Consider the following 10,037-nt stretch of genomic DNA (forward strand, 5'->3'; position numbering starts at 1 on the left):
ATGCTGCACCAGTGGTAGTTAATTATAAAGATCACGATCTCTACTTACGGTGTTCAAATCAAATCGCTAATACGTGTAAGAAACGGTGCATATTTGATATTAAATTTTATTAGAATGAATTGATCCAATTTGATTTTATTTTTAAATAGAAAATCCATCAAATTAACTATGTGTTAACGAAAATGTAATGAAGGGAGTTGGCTAAAATACATGTTTGCATTGGAAGTTTACACTAAATCAACAATTTACCTTAAAAATTATATGATGAAATAAAATATACATTACATAATTCTTAATAAAAAAATATATATTTATACAACATTATATAAAATAAGATTTTGTCTGATTGCATATGAAGTGAAGTTTTTGGATTCAGAAAAGCAGTTAAGAACCTTTTGGCATTTTGTACATTATTAGGTGTGAATATTCTTTTATAAGTCATAGTAGCACTTTTTTATTTTTTAATAAAATAAATTCCTAGTACCAACCCCTTTTCAATTTTGGTACGAAACGTACCAATCATTTGCTTTAGAAAATTATTTATTTTAGCTTTTACTCTAATGCTTTTAGTTCATTATTTTTCTTTTTTAGGCTCGGGTCGATAGTAACCGTGGAAGTAATGCTCAGAGTTCAGCTATCGACCCGAACCGTTATCAAACAAGAGAGCCAAATCTTTAATTTTTTCCAGCCTAATTCCACTAAGATGGCAAAGAAACTAACTTCCGAGAATGCAGCTTTTGCCTGGATAGTTAGCAAATGAGAGAGCCGATATAAAAGTATTCCTTTTTGTATTAAAAAAAGTAGTGAAGAACCTTTTGGCATTTTGTACATTATTAGGACTGAATTTTTTTTATAAGCCATTGTACTTTTTATTTTATTTTTTAAATAAATTACTAGTACCCACCAATTTCAATTTGGGTACGAAATGTACCAATTATTTGTTCTAAAACATTATATTAACTTCAGCTTTTAGTCTAATGCTTTCTTACCTTTTCTGGTTACATTGCACCTTATTGAAGTGGTACCTTTTTTAATATATATTTCTCTTCTATAATTAGCCATCTCAATAATTTAATCCTAATAGCTCTTGTTAAAGTAAATATATGATACTCCACTTTAACCTTTTTGTATTATATTTGATTCACTTTTATTATTACTTTTCTTTATTAGAGATTTAAATTTCAGCAGGAAATGTAGAGACATTCTAGTGCTATCACAATTATCTTCTTTTTTTTTTGTTTGTAATATTAACTTTATATTGAATAAATCATATAATTGGTATCTAACTTATTTGGATTTGAGTCATGATAATTATGATCGACGTCTTACCTTATTAGTGAATGAACTTTTACATTTTGTTAATAATTAGAATTCTAGTAATGGTTACTATTCTACTGCCCCTAGACATTTTTCTTAAGAGACAAAATAGATGTGTGAATAAACCAATTACCGTCACCTAACATCTTTATGACAGCTTCGTTTGTTCCGGTATTTTAATTTTTATAGTAAATAACTGTTATACGCATATAATAACATTTGGTGTTTAAATACTATTTGGCTATTATAAACAAAAAATATCAAGAATTATTTTTTTTTCTTTTTTTCTTTTTTTAACTTTACATATAAAAGGGCGGCCCGGTGGACTAAGCTTCCGCTATGCGCAGGGTCCGGAGAAGGAGCAGACCACAAAGGTCTATTTTACACAGCCTTATCCTGCATTTTTGTAAGAGATTGTTTCCACGACTGGAACTTGTGACCTCATGGTCACATGGCAACAACTTTACCAGTTACGTCAAGGCTCCCCTTCATATAAAAAGTAAAAAATTTATTCAAATTTAAAATCTCAAAAGATACGCGTATTTTATTAATTAAATATTTAAAAATCTAATATATAATCAATAAATTCATTACTAAATGTACAAAAATTTAACTCTAAGGCACACATTTTAAAGCTACTTGAAGATTTAATTCTTTCAAGATTTATGAAAGAACTCTATAATTGCAGGTTGTTTTGTAGATTCAAGTCTCTTACTACCGATATAATGTTTGAATTGGCGAAGATTTATGTCCAAACTTTTAGCAAAAGGGTATTCGAAAATATAAAAATATATCTTTTAATGAAATTGAATAAAATCTTTAATTATGGAACTATGTACTAACATGATATTCTTTATCATAAGTGGTACATACAACAACAATAAACTCAGTAGTTTTCCACAAGGGAAAAATTCTTTATCATAAGTTATTTACCTCGAAAATACGAGTAACAATTAAATTTGATTTGTAGTTTTAAAGATATGTGATTTAATTCAATATTAATTAATAATCGAGAAGTATAGCGTGTAAATGAAAGAAATAAGTAAATCAAACCAGTGTTGCTAGACAGTATCAACCTCGAGCCAAAGGGACCTCGAGATGAACCAAGAACAATAAAGCAAGAATAATAAAACTCAGGGACAATTCTGATGGACAATAAAAAAGTAAGAAAGTATATTCTTTGCCAATGATTAGATGATGTTTACAAATGAGTGAGTCCCCTTTATATAATAGGAGAACCCTAAATAAGGTACATTTCTATTTACAATAAAGAATTTTATTGGGACAGTTGTCTAACCGCCTAGTACGGATTAGTACTAATTCGTACAAATCTATTTCGGGATTACGCCACGATCTTGGGGATGTGGCATGAATTTTGTCCTTTTGTAACAAACTCATAACGGCATTATCTCGAGACCGGTCACGTTTGGCCTCGATGTTCATCGGATACTTTGATCTTCGAAGCCTCCCATCGGGCTCGCTCCTGGTCTATTTTGATCTCGCTCTTGAAGTGACCCTCGAGCCCACGGTAGCCCCTATTTCTACCGTATACAGATAGTCCCCGCATTTCTTAGAGTATAACGATAAGAAATGAATTAAGTCCTTGATCTTTACCCCGATTTGCCACGACAGCATTATCGTGACATAAGCGACTGAGGAAATGAAAGCTTGGAATATGGCCTTTCCCGAGGAAAACTTCGTGAACTTTTAGAGAGTCCGGCGGTGGGGAAGGTTCTGAGGGCGAAGACACTTTTGCCGATAAGGACCGTGCTGCTTAGGTTTTGTGCTCTTAGTAATTTTTTGCTTTTGAGACTGATTGGTCCTTGCGAGGAACTCTTGATCGTGACCTATAGCTTATGTAAAAAGGTTTATACAAAGCCTTTTTCCTTCCATGGCTTCTGAATATGTTACCCTTTTGTGCGGGTCAAAGTGCCTTATCATAAATTCCTTTTAAATGTACAAAGTTTTGAGATGGTAACGACCGACAATAAGTTCTTCCCTCGAACATTTCTGATCAATGGTCCCCGAGTGACCATTCAAACTTGAGTTTGAGTAGCTCTTAGGCTTAACAGTCGATGAGGTAAGGTAGCTCTTGGGCTCGATAATTGAGTAAGTGCATGCTCGAACTTGAAATGAAAATAGCCCTTAAGCCTTATGACCAAGTGAGGACATGCTCGAACTTGAGATGAGGTGGCCCTTTGGCTCGAAAGATAGTCCCCGAGTGAGAATTTCTCGAACTCGGGTAGCTTTTGGGCTTAGTAGTCAAGTGAGTACTTGGTCGAACTCGAAACGAAAATAGCTCTTAGGCTTTATAGCCGAGTGAGGATTTGCTTGAACTCGAATTAAAGTTAGCCCATTGGATTTATGGATAGTCCCCGAGTGAGGGTTTGCTCTAACTCGGGTTAAGATAGCCTTTGGGATTTTATGATCGAGTGAGGACTTGCTCGAACTCGAAATAGGGTTAGCCCTTAGGCTTCATATGTTTAACCAGAAAATAAGAATTTCGGTCAAAGCTTAATTTTAGAATAACTGGGGTTACTGATAATCAAATAAAGAAATGACTAAGTAATGAAAAGGAAGAATTAAATTGAAAGGTAGCAGAGTAAGCAATGCAAAGTAAATCAGTGTATTCCAATAATATCCTGTGTCCCTTTACAAATATTATTTTTCTCCTTTTATAGCTATTTCTAAGTACTACGTTTCTTTCCTCTCATAATAGAGCCATTATGAGCAATTAATGACATTAATGTAACGTTATAATTGACAATCGTAACTATTTCGTGAAGATTCTATAACGTTTTCCATCATTGATGCTCATTAATTACAGATAACACATATCTATACTTTTTGCTATCTAGGTTCATTCATCCGATGTTTCTTCACATTACCAAGAGATCTAAGTAACCGCTCCTTCTTGTTTTCTCGAATCTTTGCCCGTGTCTATTAAGGCTCGTGTCTCTTTGAATACTCTTTGCTAGCTGTCATTCTTTCATTGATCCACGTGTCTTGACATGTCAGCACATAATTAATTTCAAATATTAACTTGATTTTTCCCAATACAAATAGTCTCCCCACTTGCCATTTATTCATCAATTGAATATCTGGGAAGTGGATCTCATTAAAGCGGAAATTTTTGCCGCCATTCTATATGTCATTATACCTTCTCCAGAACTGACGCTTCGCATGTCACTTTCATTTAATGCATGTGACACGTGATGACTTTTGATTGGTTCTGCAACCCTTCAGCGCCTTTTAAGGCTCTTTTACGTCTTACATCAATCACGAAGTGACAGTTTTCATTATGACGTTCCCATCATTACCTTTTTGTTTGACGGTTTCTTCTGAGTATAAATATATCCTTTGTCTTTTCTTTCTCAGAAAAGTTTTCCATCTTTGAATATTCAATATTCTCTACTTCCTCGTACAACTATGTCTTCTTCGAACCCTAATCCCCAAAAAGTTCATATTATTGATGAACTTCCCTTTGCTCTTACTAGAAGCAGGAGAGGGGGAAGACTGCGTAGTCTAGGGTCGGTTGCTATTAAAGGTTCTTCTTCTTCTCTACCGAGTTTCACTCCTCCTTTATCTTCTAGAACCAGGGCTTCTCTGACACATAGGTCTTCTGCCAGAAGTAGGGATTCCAATGAGCCAATCCGTGAACCTACAGTAGACGAGATTATCCCTTCTGAACTTTCTTTTTATACTGATAGAGAATCAATTAGGAACCACGTTTCCTCCATGTCCTCTCATGATCGTGATGATGTTTTCCCTTCACATATTACTAAAGGCTTGATCTCTATTATTCTTAGAGATTGCCATTGGAGTTTCGATTTCCCAATTCTGATCCCTATTGCAAATCAAAGTTACTTCTTTCAAAGCTGGCTTTTCCTTTGTGTATACGTACGCTTTTACCTTGGGATTTAGAACCCCTATTGATCCAGTCATTATTGAACTCTGCCTCTTCTTCAATGTGTGTTTAGGACAAATCGATCCTATTGTATGGAGAGTTGTTGCATGTTTAAGGTATTTGGCCAATTTGGCTCAATTGCCTTTCACCTTTTTTCATCTGATCCATCTCTACTCCACTAAGTTATTCTGGCATGGGATTTTTACTTTAGTGGCAAGGAGTAAGTGGGTTTTAGTCAGCCCTGAGGATGATAAGGATCGTGGCTGGTATGCCAGATTTGTTGCTGCTCCTACGGTAGGGTTAGTAGGTGAAGAAAATATACCATTCCCTGAAAAGGGAAATTTTGCACGCAAGGTTTCTTTACAACTTTCTTTCTTCTCTTCCCCCCCCCCTTTAGAAAGGATTTGTACTTCCCGTGGTTGTTTCACTTTTCTTTTTTCAGCAACCATGGGAACTGTTGAAGAGATTCTCAATTTCCGTGGTTGGTATAGAAATTATTGACCATTGCTCCGATGGAAGTTAGATCTTGGAAATACCTTTCAAACAGGTTTGGTTGGAAGGTTAAGACTCACTGTAAAAACTTTATTCCTTTCTTTCAATTTTTATTCACTCTTTCTTTAGAATGTATTTGACCCTTCTTTTTATCCGGGTTTCCTATTCGTGGCATTAGCGCTGAGTCAATCGTAACTTCTAGACTTTCTTTGGCAAGAGCTCAAGAGATAAGAGTTCTTCATCGAAAAGGAAAGCTGACAAACCCTAGGATTCTGAGGAGGAAGAGGAACAGGATGGAAGTTCTTTGGTTAGAAGGCCGCAGGCTAGAAGATGCATCATTTCGGATGACGAAGTTACTCCTCCTCGTTTTGTTCCCATGACTGAGCCTGTTGAAGCCACTTTAGTGAGTTTTGCCGAAGAGACTCCCATGGCAGCTCGTGACTCTGATAAACAACTTTTTCACGTGGGTTTTGATAATGAAGGTTTTGATTTAGTATCTGAGGAAGCACCTCTTGCCTCTTTCCCCATATCTGTCCTAGTGGAATGCCCTTTGCCTGTTTTTACTGCTGTTATTTCTGCTCCGCCTTAAGCCATTATGACTTTCTCTACAATCCCTGCTACTAATATTTCTCAAACTGAAGTTGGTTCTTCAAGTGGAAGTAGAGCGATGAAGCAAATTACCATTGAAGTTCCTTCCGATGGTAATCTTCTGAAGAAGTCAGGCCAAGCTAACGTATGGTTGAAATCCTTGATTGGTCCAATTGAAAATTCCAAGCTAGAAAGTCATAGTTCTTTGACTTGGATGAATGACACCGTACAATCATCATTGAAGGTATTGATTTATTTCATGTTCTATCCCATTTTTCCTTTTGCAACGATTCTTACCTCTTTTTTATAGATCAATCTCATCAGTACAGAGACGATGAAAAGGGTTTCCCATACAGAGCAATTGATGCATGATTACCAGATTGAGTCGGATAATTGGAAAAAGCCATATGAAAGTCTTCAACTTGAGATGGAAGTTTTAGAAGAAAACAAATGTACCTTAGAGCAACAGCTAAGAGTCATGGCATCAGAGCTAGCAGTTGAAAAAGCTTTTTCCAACCAGGCGGGTAAGGATAAAAACCTTCTTGAGTCGTCTTTTGCTGAATAACACTCCAAAGCTACTGAAGAGATTAGAGGTTTGAAGGCTTTGTTGAATGAGAAAAAGGTTTACGTTGGTGAGCTTGTTCAAACGCTCACCTAGAACCAAGAAGATCTCTGTGTGTCTACTTACACGGTCAATTTTTTGGAGAGTTCACTTGCCCTTTTATAGTCTTCTTATGATGCTGCTTTAGTTGAGAGGGAGGAGCTCAAGAGTGAAATTGATCATTGGGAAAGAGACTATGAGGCTCTTGAGGACAAGGCTGTTATTGAAGTAAGTTGGGCCATTTTGAACACGCGCCATGATATTCTTATGGAGGTAAGCCAGGAAGGTTTTAACATGGATGCTGAGTTAGCAAAGATTAAGGAAACAATGGAAAAAACTCAGCAAAGCCAAAGCTTTTCTTTACCCATGGTTGATACTCCGAAAAATGTTGAAGCTGATCCTGGTGCAGTGGATGTCCCAGCTCATTCTGATCAAATCGAGCCTTCTGCTGCTGATGATGCCATCATAAATTCTTCTTCAGAACCTGCTCTACAGTGAAAGTTTACTTGTGAAGTTTAATTTCTATCTTTTTTTTGTTGGTGGAATGTTTGGTGCTTTTACCCCTGGTCCCATTTAGGGGTAATGTTTTTAGTAACAACATATCCCCAGGTCTTTTCGAGGATTTTGTAATGATAATTAAGTTAGAACTAAGTGTATACTTAATTTTAACTGAATATTATAAAGTTTTATGTTTCAACTTATAATACCTTCGACTTGAGTTTCTGTTATACTCTTTTAATGATTTGCCCTTGCCTTTTTTCTTTGTAAGTTCAAGGTCTTGCTTTTATTTAATTTCAATATGCGGGGTTTTGTTTCCCCTTTTAACTTTTTACATTTTTTATAAATGCTTAGTTAACTTGATGAATTTTTGAATCAAACATGAATTATAAAATAGGGCCCTTTTATATATGACACTTAATGAAGAAGATGTCTCAACTTTGTAATGGTGTAAACATACGAAAGGAGAAATAGGAACACACATGTTTCTTGGATTAACTTTGATAAAGTTTTCATTTGAACTTTGTCAAGCTTAAATAACATCTTACACGTATTTAAGTATCTTCTATAACTCTTCTGTAACTATTTTCTTTACAACAGATTTATAAAAGAAATCCAAGGGTTTCTTTATGACCCATGGCTAAATACCGCCTTTAACCTAAACATTCATAGGAGTTTGAAATTTTTATCCATGAGTGTATTCATCATAATTTTTGGATCAGGCTTGCATTTTTTGGCTTGTGACTTTGCTCTAAACTTGATATTTGTTGAGTAGACTTTAGGCTTGACTTGAAATTTAATTATTTATGCCTTCTTTGCCTTTCTTATACATATACCATATGCATATTATATAGTCCCCAAAGTGTTTGAGCTTTAAAGTATGAAATCTCGAGCACTTGATTATTCCTTCCATGCGGCCCTTTTCCTGAAAAGGAAAAACATATGGGACTCGAAGGTACAATTTTAGATGAAGACTGCTTAACCCATTATATTTCCATTAGAATAGTTGTAACCCTAGACCAGGAATTATGTTCTTTCCACGTGTCTTTCAGGTAGTAATTCATCATTTTGTGGGCTAACTTTTTGCCTATCATCTAAAATAGTTAGTAAGATTTTAACAATTCAAAAATAAAAATCGTGAATGGGGATACCTGACTATTGGTATTTCTTTCCCTTAGAAGTAGTATTTCTTCAGATGAACAACATTCCAATTTGAAGATAGAATCTTGCCATCCAATGTTTCAAGCTCGTATGCACCTTTTCTTGCGATACCATGAATCTTGTAAGGCCCTTCCCAATTTGGACTTAACTTTCCAGTGTTGGCTGCCCTCGTGTATTGGAAAACTTTCTTGAGTACGTAGTCCCCAATCTTGAAGTATCTGAGATGAGCTTTCCGATTGTAATACCGCTCAATGACCTATTTTTGCGCTGCCATCCTTATTAATGCAGTTTCCCTTCTTTTTTCAAGTAAATCCAGGTTTACCCGCATCTCTTCTTCATTCGACTCTTCGGTAGCTTGAGTATATCTCGTACTTGGTTACCCTATCTCGACTGGAATTAGGATTTCAGCTCCGTATACAAGTATAAATGGTGTTTTCCCGTACTTGTTTTGCTGTTGTTCGGTAAGCCCACAAGACTCTAGGTAGTACTCTGGCCAATTGCCCTTTGATTCTTCCAGTCTTTTCTTCAAGTTGTTGATGATGACTTTATTTGTTGATTCAGCTTGTCCATTGCCCACCGGATGGTAAGGTATTGAGGTAATCCTTTTAATTTGCCAACTTTGGAAGAATTCTGTGATTTGTGCACCTATAAATTGTGGGCTATTATCACATACGATCTCCTTTGGCACCACAAATTGGCATATGATGTTTCTCCAGATGAAGTCTCTGACCTCTTTTTCTCGTACCTGTTTGAAAGCTCTCGCTTCTACCCACTTAGTAAAATAGTCAGTGAGCACTAACAAAAATTTTACCTTACCTTTGGCTTGGTAGTGGACCTACGATATCCATCCCCTATTTCATAAAAGGCCACGACGTCATCACCAGATGTAATAATTTAGCTGGTCGATGCATGTTGTTGTCATATCTTTGGCACTTGTCACATTTAGCCACAAAACTTTCCGCCTCTTCTTTCATTTTTGGCTAGTAATAGCCATCTCTAATTATGGTTTTTACTAAAGATCTTCCTCCAGCGTGATTCCCACAATGTCCCTCGTGTATTTCTTTCATCACATATTCCGTTTGAGAAGGCCCGAGACATCTTGCTAGAGGGCCACCGAACATTTTTCGATATAGATTGCCTTGATTTGAACAGTAACGAGTAGCTTTTTGGCGAAGTGCTTGAGCCTTTTTCTTGTCTTCAGGTAGTATTCCATACTGCAAAAAAAAATTAACAATCTCATTTCTCGAATCCCAAGTTAGATTATTGTAATTTACCTTATTTTTGTCTTGGTCAAGCACTGAATGAAACAAATGTATTACGAAAGCATTTTCTTCATTTGTTACTTCCGCAGTGGATGCGAGGTTAGATAGAGCGTCTGCCTCGACATTTTCTTCCCTTGGTATCTGCATGACTTTCCAAGTTTGAAATTACCTGACCAAATCTCGTGCCTTTTGCAGGTATTGTTGCATCCTT

Source organism: Nicotiana tabacum, chromosome 5, assembly GCF_000715075.1.
Source record: "Nicotiana tabacum cultivar K326 chromosome 5, ASM71507v2, whole genome shotgun sequence".
NCBI lineage: Eukaryota > Viridiplantae > Streptophyta > Magnoliopsida > Solanales > Solanaceae > Nicotiana > Nicotiana tabacum.